Raw genomic sequence first — 12,243 nt, forward strand, 5'->3', positions numbered from 1 at the left:
TTGATAGTATATTTATCCAATCAAAAGTTTTAAATTTTAAACTGTCAAATGTGTCCTTTGCAGCTTCTGGGGATCCCGGACCAATGAGGAGGGTGAGGGTCGCTTGCAGATTTCTACTGCTTTACCTTTTTCTACATTGACACCTTGAATCCGTCTGGAATTCATCTTCCCTTCATCCTTAAATACGAACAGACAACTCCCCAGCCTTTTAAGGAAAAGTTGAAACAAGGAAAAAAAAAAAAAGACCAAGATAAATAGGAAACCTGACCCCAGAAGAAACCGAGGTAACTGGAGTCCCTCTAACGAGACACAGAGAGAATGGAGACATGAGGGACGAAACACAGCCCTGACCATGGCCAGCAGGAGCGGCCAGGCCACAAGGAGGAACCCTGGGACCTCAAGCAGGCAAGTGCGAAAACAAGCCAGCCACAGAGGAACCGGGAGGCCCAGCTGAGCAAACCTTACAGAACAAGGTCGGCACCCTGGATGGAGTCACAGGAACTCCACCAACGGGGAACTGGAGACGCAAGCACCGGAAGGAAATGACGATGATGATGCTGACGAGAGAAGGAAGAGGAGGACACCACCCCCAAAAGGAACATATAACAAGACCTGAAAAGGAGTCCCCTATATGCCACCTGGGATAAATTTTTAAAATTCCACATTATAAAATTTCAGAACACCAAAGTGAAGAGAAGCTCCTACAGTTTCAGAGAAAATCAAAGCAAGACCCCTAAAAGTGAGTGAGAAACGGGGTGGTACTACGCTTCTCATCAGCAACCCCGGACCGGCATGCCTGAGAACCCTTCCTGCCCCAAGGAAGGCACGTCTGGTCACGGCCCCCTCGGCGGAATCTTCTAGACAGTGTCGCTGCCTGCGCGATAGCCGGGAGATGCTGGCCCTAAGGTGTGTATCCACTGCGGTCAGTGATGCGGGCTTCCACCGCCATGCCCAGGACCTGTCCCAGCCACTGCGTGCGGTGACCCAGGTGGAGGTGACTAATGCCAGTCAGCCACGGACCAGACTGACAGCAGACAGGGACCGGGGCCTAGGTCCTGCCCCTCTGCCTCGCCATCACGTCATTTGCCTCGGACCCTGATACTTCTCAGCTCCACTGTGTCCCTGGACACAGCCGAGCGACCATACTTGAGTGACGCTTAAGAAAACCGCAGGAAGGGGCTGGGGTGGGGACACTTCCAGTCGTGAGACGGCGAAGCTGGACAGTGTGACGTGCCGTGTGGTGGTGACAGTTAATCGCACTGCACTGTACCCCGGAAATTTGCTGAGAGCAGCCGTAAGCCTTCTCCCCACACACAAAGAGAAGTAACTGCACGAGGTGATGCACGTCTTAATGAACCTGACCACGGGCATCATTTCACAATGTGTACGTGTGTTAAAGGTACACAACTTTGTCAAGTACACCTCAGTGAAGCAGAGGGAAAACCCAGCAGAGGCCAAGGAACACTGCATTGCTGTCACAATCATGAATAAGCCCCAGGCAAACGCTGCTGGCTACCGAGGGCACTGCAGGACGGCGACGAGAAAGCGCCGGCGCGGCCCGCGTGTGGCTGTTCAGCGGAGGTGGAGGTCCTCATTGAAAAGGGAAGTGACTCTGAGTCAGCTCGCCCTGGACAGAGGCCGCCCCTCACTACCTCCCAACCCCACCCAGTAGCCAGGCCCGGCCAGACACGCGAAGTGTAGACACCCAGGGGGCCCACTGACCTGAGTCACCTCTGACATCGGCTATACAAGCCCAGGAAAACACACAAGCCCGGACAGCTCTGCCTGCGCCTGACGCGCCTGCTAACTGCATGTCCACGTGCCAAGGACGGAGCACAGTCCCCCCAGGCCCTGACCCCCAGCGGCACACCGTCACTGGGAGGCCCCAGGTGTCCGCGGGCACCTCCCCCTCGCGCGAGTCCACGTGCAGTTGGTTCGAGAAGCACCGTTCAGACCCCCCGAAACAAAGCACTCCTGTCCAGCTGGCTGCGCCTGGACTCAAGGCCCTCCCGGCCACTGACGGGGCCTACACATCTCTGTCACCTCGAGTAAGGGAAGGCGGGCCCCCGGGGTCCTGTCCCGGACCCACGGAGACCCCCAGTGCGTCCCAGCGGGGGCCAACCTGCCCTCCGCCCGGAGGTGAGCGGGCAGGGAGCCCCAGCGCCCCCCTTGCCCGCCGTCATCTTCCAACGAGGGGCAGAGACGGCAGCACATCCGGCAGGTGCCAGACCTCGGCTCAGAGGTCAAGGGGTGAAGAGACCACCCCGATCCTCAGATACAGGCCCTACCCTGGGGCAGGACACGACCCGTGAGCGCAAGCCGGAGGACAGGCCCAGGGCCCGAGACAGACAGCCACGCTGAGCTCAGCCCCAGCTTTCCGCCCGCGCCGCTGAGCTGCGGGCCGGGATGCTATCTCCACACACCTGCTCAACTTCTGGTCCCCTCAAGGAGCTCTCATTTTCCCTGGAAACTGAACTTCTACGGAAATCAAAGTGCCTGGTGTTCAAACTTTCCTCGTGTTTCAAAAAGGCGGGGGCAAGGCAGTGTAGACATCAGCGGTGGCTGTGGGGAAACAGAGCAACACCTGTACTCCTGAGACGCTGCACCCTCCACCTGGCCCGCGGAGGGGACACCAGGGGGCACACAGGGTGGCCCTACGAACGCGGATCCGACTGCCCGTGTGGCTCACGGCCGAGCCGGGGCATCCACAGAAGGGAAGGCGGCCCCAAAGGTAAGCGGCGCTCTGGGCCTCGGGAAGGAGACAGACAAGCAGACTCAGAATGTCGGGGTGATGAGGGCTGGGAGAAGGCCGGGGCAGTCAGGACGGGGGAGGGGGCGGGGCTGGTCCAGGGATGGCGGGGTGCGTGGGGAGAGGACAGGAGCCCTGGGGACCTGGGGGGCGAGGGTCCAGTCGCAGTGTGATGTTGACACGGCTGCTCTCAGCAGCCCCCGCATCGTCCCCAGGGCCCCCTCTTTCTCTCGACAGTTCATCTACATCTCACCTTCTCCTCGGCCTTGGCCAAGTCAGACAATTGGGCCTTGGGTAAAACTGCCTTTCAGAAACAAACCAGAGACAAACAGGCCTCTCTGCAGGCTACCAACGTCCGTCCAGCTTCCCAGGAACCGGCTCTTCTTCCCTCTTATCCCAAAGGAAAACCACCCCGTGCTCGGCCTAACCACTAGCTTGGCAAATCTGAGAAGGTGCAGCAGCAGACCCAGAGCGGCAGGGCAGGAGGGCGGCACCGAGGAGGCCGTCCCAGGTCCAGGGGAAGGAAAGCACCCCGACAGGGAAGCATCTTAAAGGGGACAGGGAGCCCCAAGGAGCAACTGTCCCCCTGGAAGGGCAGGGAGTGGAGGCAGGTGAGCCCAGAGGAAAGCTGGGCCTCTGGAAGGAAGGAAAGGGAGCCCAGCCCAAGGGAAGAGGCTGCACGTATGCTCGGGGGACGGACGGTTGGGGAGGTCAGCGGCAGGGGCCAGGGGCTGGGCTGGCCAATGGAGGGTCTCCTGCTGTCCTGGGGCCCCACCGCAGGTGTGTGAGCACCAGAGAGACAATCAGGCTGCACCCACGGAAAAGAGAGAACTCGGTGACATCCACCATGCTGGCAATCATCAGGACAGGACACCAGGACCTCAATGTCCCACGTCGGCAGAAGCCCACTCACCCCTAGGCCTCCCTGCAGGTCCCAAACTCCAATTTCAGCCACGCACAGCCCTCTGCACCCCTGGAAAGCCCCTCCAGGCCCACTCCCTGTGCCCGCAGGAGAAAGCCTGCGCTCCGTCCAGGGCCACCAGAGGCTCCTCAGCCTGAGCTCGCCCAGCACCCACCCAAGCTCTCAGGCCACCAAGCAGCCCGGCTGAGCCCCCAGGCCGGGTGCCGCCCTGTTAACTGCAGGGCCGCTCAGCCACCCCTCTCCACGGAGACTCTGAGCCTTCGACAGCTGTACTGCCTCAGGGACGGGGGGGGTGGGTACAGAATGAGCCCCCGAAACCAAGGTGCTGATGGGCCTGGCTGTGGGGCATCAGGCTTGGGAGAGGAGGGGCTCGGACCCAAGGCTCCAGCTTGGCAGGACACAGGCCAAGCAGGCACACCACCAGCCAGGAGCACAAATGCTTCACTGGGCTGGGAGGTCAGGCGTGAAAAGGGAGAATGGGACATGGGGTCTTGGACCCGGCCTAGGCCAAATTGGCACCCAAGAGCTGGGTCATTGAGGGAAAGAAGATGACGTGATCAGGCCTGAGAATCTGGACCACAATAATAAGGAAAAATGCTGCAGAAGGGCCCAAGCTCTACAGTGACCCTCGCAACTGACAGTCCCCAAAGGCTCCCTGTAAATTACATGTGTGCACATACACACGTGTGCATATTCAATGTACTACCTAGTTACTATTATATTAACTTCATATAGAATATGTTACATATATTTATTGTATATAAGTGATGGTAATATGTATATATACATATACTTTATGTATCTGCTATATGTATAGTTATTGTGTTTACAAACATTTGTCTCTCCCCTCTTTTCCTTTAGAGCTGGCAAATGTTAGAATGATAAGAACCACCTATCTTTAAAAAAATCTAATAGAACTGATGTTGAACGCGTACAGAGTATGAGTTTTGCAAGATGAAGACGTTCTGGAGAGCTGTTGTACAACAATGTGAATTCACCTGACACCACTGAACTATGCACTTGCTAATGGTTAAGATGCTAAATTTTAGGTTATGTAGTAACTACCACAATTAAAAATAATTTTGTTAAAAGCTGGACATGGTACAGGGAAAAAATGGGGTGCAAGAGGATGGTCACGTCCCAGGTCTCGAGTGAGTCCCTGAGATAGGCGGCCAAGGGAGGGTCCTTGGCTTCGCACAGGAAGGAATTCAAGAGCAGGCCACAGAAAAGGGAAAGCAGGCTTATTTAGAGATGCACACTCCATAGTCAGAGTGTGGGCCAGCTCAGAAGACGAGAGGTGGCCCCAGGGCATGGGATCATCTGGAAAGTGACAGGGGCCCCAAGGTATGGAGGTGGTTAGCTTTTATGGGCTGGGTAATTTCACAGGATAAAAAGTGGGAGGAATATTCTAACTACCTTGGAGAAGGGGTGGGGATTTCCAGAATTGGGGCACCACCCACTTTTTGCCCTTTTATGGTCATGGAGCCTGCAGGTGTGTCCTTTAGATGCTAATGTATTACAACGAGTGTATAACCAGGCTCCTGGTCTACTGGAAGTTGAACCTTCTGCTGTGTCTTGGGCCTAACTGGCTCTAACCAGTTTTTGTCATATCCTGTTCTTCTTAATGGTTGTGTCATTATTTGAATGACTGTGCCCTGCTCCCTGCCCTTCTGTCTCCTTCCTGCCTCAGAGATTTTAGTCTCATAATGTTATGGGAAGCAGAGGGGCAATGGTCCATCTTCTGTAGCTGCTTCAGGGCTCAGTAGGGGTGCTGACCCTGCCTGTCAGGGAGTAAAAACCTCAGGATGCCTCATCTAGGGGCCCTGGGGGCAGGAGAGCTTCTTGTTTTAAGTCTGTGTGTGGGGCACGGGGGGACAGGTATGGGCTGGAATCCTCACAGCCATCATCTTGATGTGGAGCTGTTGTAACCGCTTCCATGGCCTTCCTATGAATCTTCTTGATGAAGCACCTGTACAGTAGCATCAGATTATAACAGTAACGGTCTATAAATGACAAAAGACTTAAAAGCCAAGTTAAACATCTGATTAGAGTGTAATCGATAAAGAAACTTGGCTACAATCACCAGAATTAGGACTGATAACCTTATACACCAGGACATATCCAAATTTTAGAAATTTCATATAAATTCTAGAATGTCTATATTAATAACATTTACCCACGGTATAACCTGAGGCTTATCACTCCTTTGACAATGCTTCCCATGTAATGTAACATATCAAATAATCCTACTTAATTTAACATCTCTCTGAGATGTCTCAGGGTTTCTCTTCCACGAACCTGCTACAACTTTCTGTACTGATATTATTTTGTCCCTTATTTTTTCCATTCTGAAACAACCAGCTCCAGAACAAATTACTCTCTTTTTCCCTTTAACAAATGCATTCCCTTCCTCATACTTTCTTCTACTGAAAACACATCTTACTTTCCTGGCATACTGAAACGTTTCTTATTCTTCAGCAGCTTTCATGACATTATACAATTTTAACCCTTAAGAACCTTAATCTCTAGATAAACCAACAAGCAGCAAGTAATTGTAAACTGTTTGTCATACCCACACTTCCTGACTGGAAAACTTATGTTTTAGTTTTCCTCTCCTAAGGCAAAGTAGGTAAACTCAGACCCACCCCACCCAGCAATTAATACATCCTATTTGAAATGACCCAGATAGTCAATGAGTTCTCACCATTTACCTTAGTTTAGTCTTAAGTTACCAAAATCTGGAGAGACTATTTTAGATAGACATTCCCAAAACATAATTATTTCTATAGAGTTTACCTAAAAGTCCGTATCTCATTTACATTTACTTTCCTTAAAAGCTTTTATCACTTACAAGTTACTTAGTCTCCTTGCTGACAAGTTTGCAACAGATATAATAAGGCCTTATTTGACCTCTAGTAAACCTAGGTACAACAGAAGTATTGTACTTACATTGATGACTCTAAAGACATGTACTGTATGAGTCAAACCACAAGCAGAAGCCACCTTCTAAGCCACCTTCAATACCAGGTATCAATTCAGTACTGAGTATTTCCCAGATCGTGTGAACCTGAAATGCATTCTGGCCAGATCTGTTTATATCTGAGTATTTATATAAGTGCTTAATTTCTTTAAGCCAATTAAATACAGCTCTTTTATGAATTAGTTTTGGCAATACCACATATCTACAACACACATATAGATTTGTATAAACATACAAAACACAGAGACCTCATAGTTCCCATTCCAAAATTTCAGCCATGATTCAGATCCAACAATGTAAAACCCATCAGTTACAAGAGGTTGGATTCAAATTGGGTTTCTAGAAGATGAAACAAATCATGGTCACCTGTCTAGATGACTAAACCCTTTTTACTAATATTTATGGAAAAGATACTTAAGCTTTCTATTTGTCCTTGACAAGTTCCAAATCACCTACCCCCTTTCCTGAAATTTGCATCTTAAAAGGATAGGGGAGACAAGAGTTCCCGGAGAAAACCAGGTAGAATATTTGCATATCAAAGGCATAGAAGAAAGGCTAGTTCCTCCTTGGATGACTTTTTCCCTTAAGGCCGGAAAAAAAAAAAGTTTTTTTTCAGTACTTCCAAGTCTCTGACGATAAGCAGGGGAGGCCTGGGGGGCAGTAGATAAGCAGGGGAGGTCTGGGGGGCAGTAGAAGGACTGGTGGACTTTGGATTATTTCTGGGGCCACACCTCTGGGCCTGTAAAGACTAGATTTGTAAAACAAGGACAGTTGTTTTTTTTTTCCTCAAAGAATTGGATGGTCACCTCAATGATTATCAAAGGACTGACACACCCATTCACCTATGTTGGAAAGTTTACTTTATCACTCAAGATATGTTATCACTCAAGATATCCCTCAAGATAAAGTTTTACTTTACCACTCAAAGATAAAGACATACGGGGTGTCTGGGTGCAGGGAGATGCAGAAGAAAGCAACCTTTAGCTCTAGCGCTGCGAACCACTTTAACAGCCCATAGGTTAAAAACTTAGATGGGATGGAATGGAGACAGCCTCTGGCTTGAGACTGAGGCAGGCTCTCCCCGGCCAAGAGCAATCTTTTTTCGTGCTCAAATTTCCTAGCAAGGAACTGAAGAGAGCTGGGGGGCAGGGTGAATCGCTTGGTTTGGGGGCCTTCCCTCCCCTCCCCCCATTATCATACAGGATTGGGAGGACGAGGGTCCAGGGAAATCAGTCAGCACAGAGTAGACAGCCCCCATATCTAGTAAGAAAATAACTTTCCTGCTTGCCACATCAAGAGCTACCCAAGGAGAAATGACCAGGTGTCCTTTGGGAGCCAGGGAAGGTCCCAGGCTCCATCAGTCTTCGGTCCCCTCAGCCATCTCTGGTTTGGGAGCCCTGAATCCCCTTCAGGCCTAGGGGCAGTCCCGCTTCCAGTAGCCCCTGAAACCGAGCAGGACCCTGTGGGGCTCCTGGGCACGGACGCCTTTCCATGTCCCCTGCTTCTTGTTTGTAGGGACAAGACTCCAGCCTCCATGACCTTCCCTGAGTTCTAAAGCACAGATTCAAACAGTGGCTAATCAGGGAAGGGAGGGGATGCAGAGACAAGGGAGGAGCGGCCAGGAAGCAGTAGAGCAGCCTTGGGCCAGGGTCCTGGTCCCTCCTCAAGGGACACATATAACAATGTATTTGAGATCTTTACAGAACTAAAACCCCCAACAAATGGAAGATGTTAGCATTCTTCATTCCCGAGAACATCACAGTTTGATAACCTCATCGAGGGACCACCTGAGGCCAGATTAAAGGAACCAGAGCAGCTCACTAGGAGGAGAGCATCTGAGGCCAGAAAGGAGGGCAGCCTCGCAAGCACCCTGATCCTTATCAGCTACTGCACCCCTGATCCATGGCTATAAAACTCACCAGATCCTCCCGGGCTGGGACACGCAGTTTGTCAGGGCACAAGCCCGCTGTGTCCCCCTCTGCCTGGCAAAGCAATAAAGCTATTCTCTTCTACTTCACCCAAAACTCTGTCTCCGAGATTCAATTTGGCACCTGTGCACAGAGGCCGAGCTTTCAGCATCACCGTCTCATTTGTATATCGGGCAGGTTCCCAGGGGACTTTTCCCACACAGGAGGTATTCGTCCTTCCAGTGGCTCTCCTAGCCACACTTAAAACAGATCCATCCTTTCTTGGCGAGACAGTGGCTCTGATCCAGGCTTCCTGGATCCGGCCCCCGCCACTGGGCTTTCGTAAGGGAGGGTAACCCTGAGGTGGTGCAGGGGTTAGCGCTGCCGCCCGTCACTGTGCCATTAGCTGTTGTCCCTGAACCCTGTTTGCCTCTTCCACCCTATCTCTATCGTTGAACACTCCAACGGCCAAGTCCATGGGCTGATTCATGGGGGTCTGGGGTCTCCAGCTGCCCAGATGGGGCGTTAGGGGTAAATGGTCTGGAAGACTGTCCCTCCTCAGAATTGGGGTGGGGGGGGCGTGTAGGAATTCCCAGTTGTGGACCTCAGGGAGGTGGTCTCATAAGGGGATCATCTAAAACATCAGCCTCCCGTGGGGGAAGAAGCCACTTTGAAAGGGGTGTGAGCCAGGCACACCCGGCAGGAGCTCTTTAGACCTGGATCTTGGAATAGCGTCATGGACATTTGGACGTGTGGGACTTCCCCCCATTTTTGGTTAGTATGTCACGACAAGACAGGGGTCTGATGATTCTTTGTCCTGGCACTCTCCCAGTGTCCCTGATATCCCAAAAATGTAAGAAGGGGGTATGCTGCCAGGGACCTTACTGGGTGGACCCCCTCAAGGGAGTGTCACAGAAAGTCCTGATGGCATTTAGGAGATGGTATAATTGGCCTGATCTGTAACAGCCCCTGACTCCTGGGATTTGGGGATTCAGCAGAAAAGGTGTTTAATTAAGTATGGAAAACTGGGCCTATGGCCATCTGGTCATGAGAAAGGGTCTGTTTGGCAAAAGCAACAGTGGGGTCCCTGCAGGCACCCTGAATCTGTCTGGTGAGCCTGAGAAGGCCCCTTGGATTAGTCAGGGAAAGGAACAAGAGCCAGTGGGAGAAAAAGCAACCAGGGTCCCAGGGCCTGAATCCTTCAGAGAGGGAGGGTGGAGACCTAGGCCCTGAGTCAAATAAATGCACTACACAGCTGGGGACGAGTACCAGCCACCCTCCACAGGGGGAGCCACAGCCTAACAAGCAGACTGACATTATGCCCTTTGAGGTCCCTTCATGGTCGCCAGAAAAGATGTTGCAGGAAAAAAAATGGGGCACGAGAGGATGGTCACGTCCCAGGCCTCGAGTGTGTCCCTGGGATAGGCTGCCAAGGGAGGGTCCTTGGCTTCGCGCAGGAAGGAATTCAACAGCAGCCACAGAAAGGGGAAAGCAGGTTTATCTAGAGATGCACACTCCATAGTCAGAGTGTGGGCCAGCTCAGAAGACGAGAGGTGGCCCCAGGGCACGGGTCATCTGGAAAGTGACAGGGGCCCCAAGGTATGGGGGTGGTTAGCTTTTATGGGCTGGGTAATTTCACAGGATAAAAAGTGGGAGGAATATTCTAACTACCTTGGAGAAGGGGTGGGGATTTCCAGAATTGGGGCACCACCCACTTTTGGCCTTTTATGGTCATGGAGCCTGTGGGTGTGTCCTTTAGATGCTAATGTATTACAATGAGCGTATAATGCAGCTCGTGGTCTACCAGAAGTCAAACCTGCTATCTTAGGCCTAGGTAGCTCTGACCAGTTTATGTTGTATCCTCTTCTTCTTAATGGTTGTGTCATTCTTTTTATGGTTGTGCCCCCTGTCCCCTTCCTTCCTAAGATATGCACACACACACATCCAGTGAATTGCCCAAACTCTTTACCACATGGACTATTTCCCTTCTTTGTCCTCAACTTCACAGAAGCCCGCTGAGTGTCATTGTCCACTGAGCCCTGCAATCCCGTTCCAAAACCTAAGGAAATGCACCAGATCTAAACTTCCCAGCGCACAGCGGCTACTTACTATTCATCAAAGGCCACCGTTCGGTGTGATCTCCAGGATGCGACAGAGCAAACGAATGTCTGTGCCCTGATAACCCGAGAAAATGACCGAAAGTGACTAAAACACCTCCATCCAGCACACACAACATAAAATAGATTCGTGGTAACTGAGCTGTCACCTGAACACGTGACACACATGCAAAGTACGATGAAAGAGGCAGAGGCTAAGAATTAAGAATAAGGGTGTTGCCTTCCTGGACTGCCTTTCTCAGTCATTACAATGAGAACACGCAGCCTGCTGAGGCTGCAGTGAGAGACAAATGACCCTCGCACTTCAGTTTAGCGCGTTCTAAAAATACAATTTACAATTCAGCAATATCCTTGCTGCTTCTTTAGTCACGACGACACAAGCATGCCTCTTTGTTATCTCTAACTACATCTGCATGCAAAACATGCTCTCGCTAGGAAAATTTAAGTTCTGGAGAATCTAAACCCATTTTTCAAATTTGAAAGAGAGATGAAAAGAAAGGGAAAGGAGAGAGTAAAGGTGCATTTTACTCACGTGCAAAAAACGTAACTGAAAGCTGACTTCAGGTCCTCACCCCAACCTGGTAAATGAGGTATGTAACGTGTCCCCAAGTGGTTTCAAAATTACTATTTCGGCTATACGACTGTGCAGTGGAACCAAATCCGTCTTGACCCAAAAGCCGTGCCACTTACTTTCATGCGTGAGGAAATGCCAGTATTCTGCATGCGTGCGACAAGAAGGTTTCTCAGCCTTGGCACTGGCAACACCCAAATCACCTCAGGGTGAGAACCCCGAAGTAGCCTCTGGCCTGTGCGCCTCTCTGAAGCCACCACCCAGTCCATGAGCACACGCAGACTCCGTCCGCTGAGGCTGGCAGCTCCCCGTGTTGCCCGGGCCCCCAGGGCAGGCAGAGAGATGCGAGGCTCACACAGCCCCACGGGCAACAGGCTCTGACCTCACCTGAGGTCCCCGAACCTCTGTACTCTTCACCGCGCAGAACCACACCAACAGCAGCTGGTTTCCCAAGCCAGGCAGGGCATGCACCCACGGAACAGATTAAAACTGTCACTGCAAAAGCCGGGGATACCATTTTTTTAGAAAATGAATAGGAGAATTAATGGAATTCTTCATTTGCTTGCATTTGTGGTACTCAGCCTGTCTTTTATTATCAAGGCAGTCATAAAAAAATGCTTCAGCCACGTATGCAAATTAAATCATTAGTATTTTTCCCAATTACAGTTAACTGCTTATTTGTATTGCTGATCTCCTCTCCCAACTTCATTCCCTTAATATTAGTGATATCGGAAATGCTTTAATAAAACAATCTCAGGCAATACAAGAGAAATAATCTCTATTACACACTTCTCCAATCCTACAGCTGCAGGACCACCCAGTAGTGACCTAGATCAGTCACCCAAGGATTGGCTACACCCCGGGAGCCGCAGGGCTCTCATTTCTGTGGGTCCAACAAGAGCTTGAGCACAGAGGGCCACGGGCAGGGGGTCTCCCTGGCTCCTTCCCAGAGCCGCCCCACCCCCCAAAATGGGAGACAGAGCCCAGAGCTCCCCTA

The 12,243-nt window shown here is 51.2% G+C and overlaps 1 protein-coding gene and 1 long non-coding RNA gene across 4 annotated transcripts in view; one reads left to right on the forward strand and one right to left on the reverse strand.

Annotated features, from left to right (window-relative positions):
* Positions 1-12,243, reverse strand: part of HDAC4 (histone deacetylase 4) — a 287,137-nt gene that overhangs the window by 260,602 nt on the left and 14,292 nt on the right. The gene's annotated exons all lie outside the window — the stretch shown is intronic.
* LOC125964946 (uncharacterized) lies at positions 315-10,431 on the forward strand. Its single transcript, XR_007478275.1, has 3 exons — positions 315-2,731; positions 4,533-5,015; positions 10,158-10,431. It is a non-coding gene; the product is annotated as an uncharacterized LOC125964946 (long non-coding RNA).

Source organism: Orcinus orca, chromosome 7, assembly GCF_937001465.1.
Source record: "Orcinus orca chromosome 7, mOrcOrc1.1, whole genome shotgun sequence".
Classification (NCBI taxonomy): Eukaryota; Metazoa; Chordata; class Mammalia; order Artiodactyla; family Delphinidae; genus Orcinus; species Orcinus orca.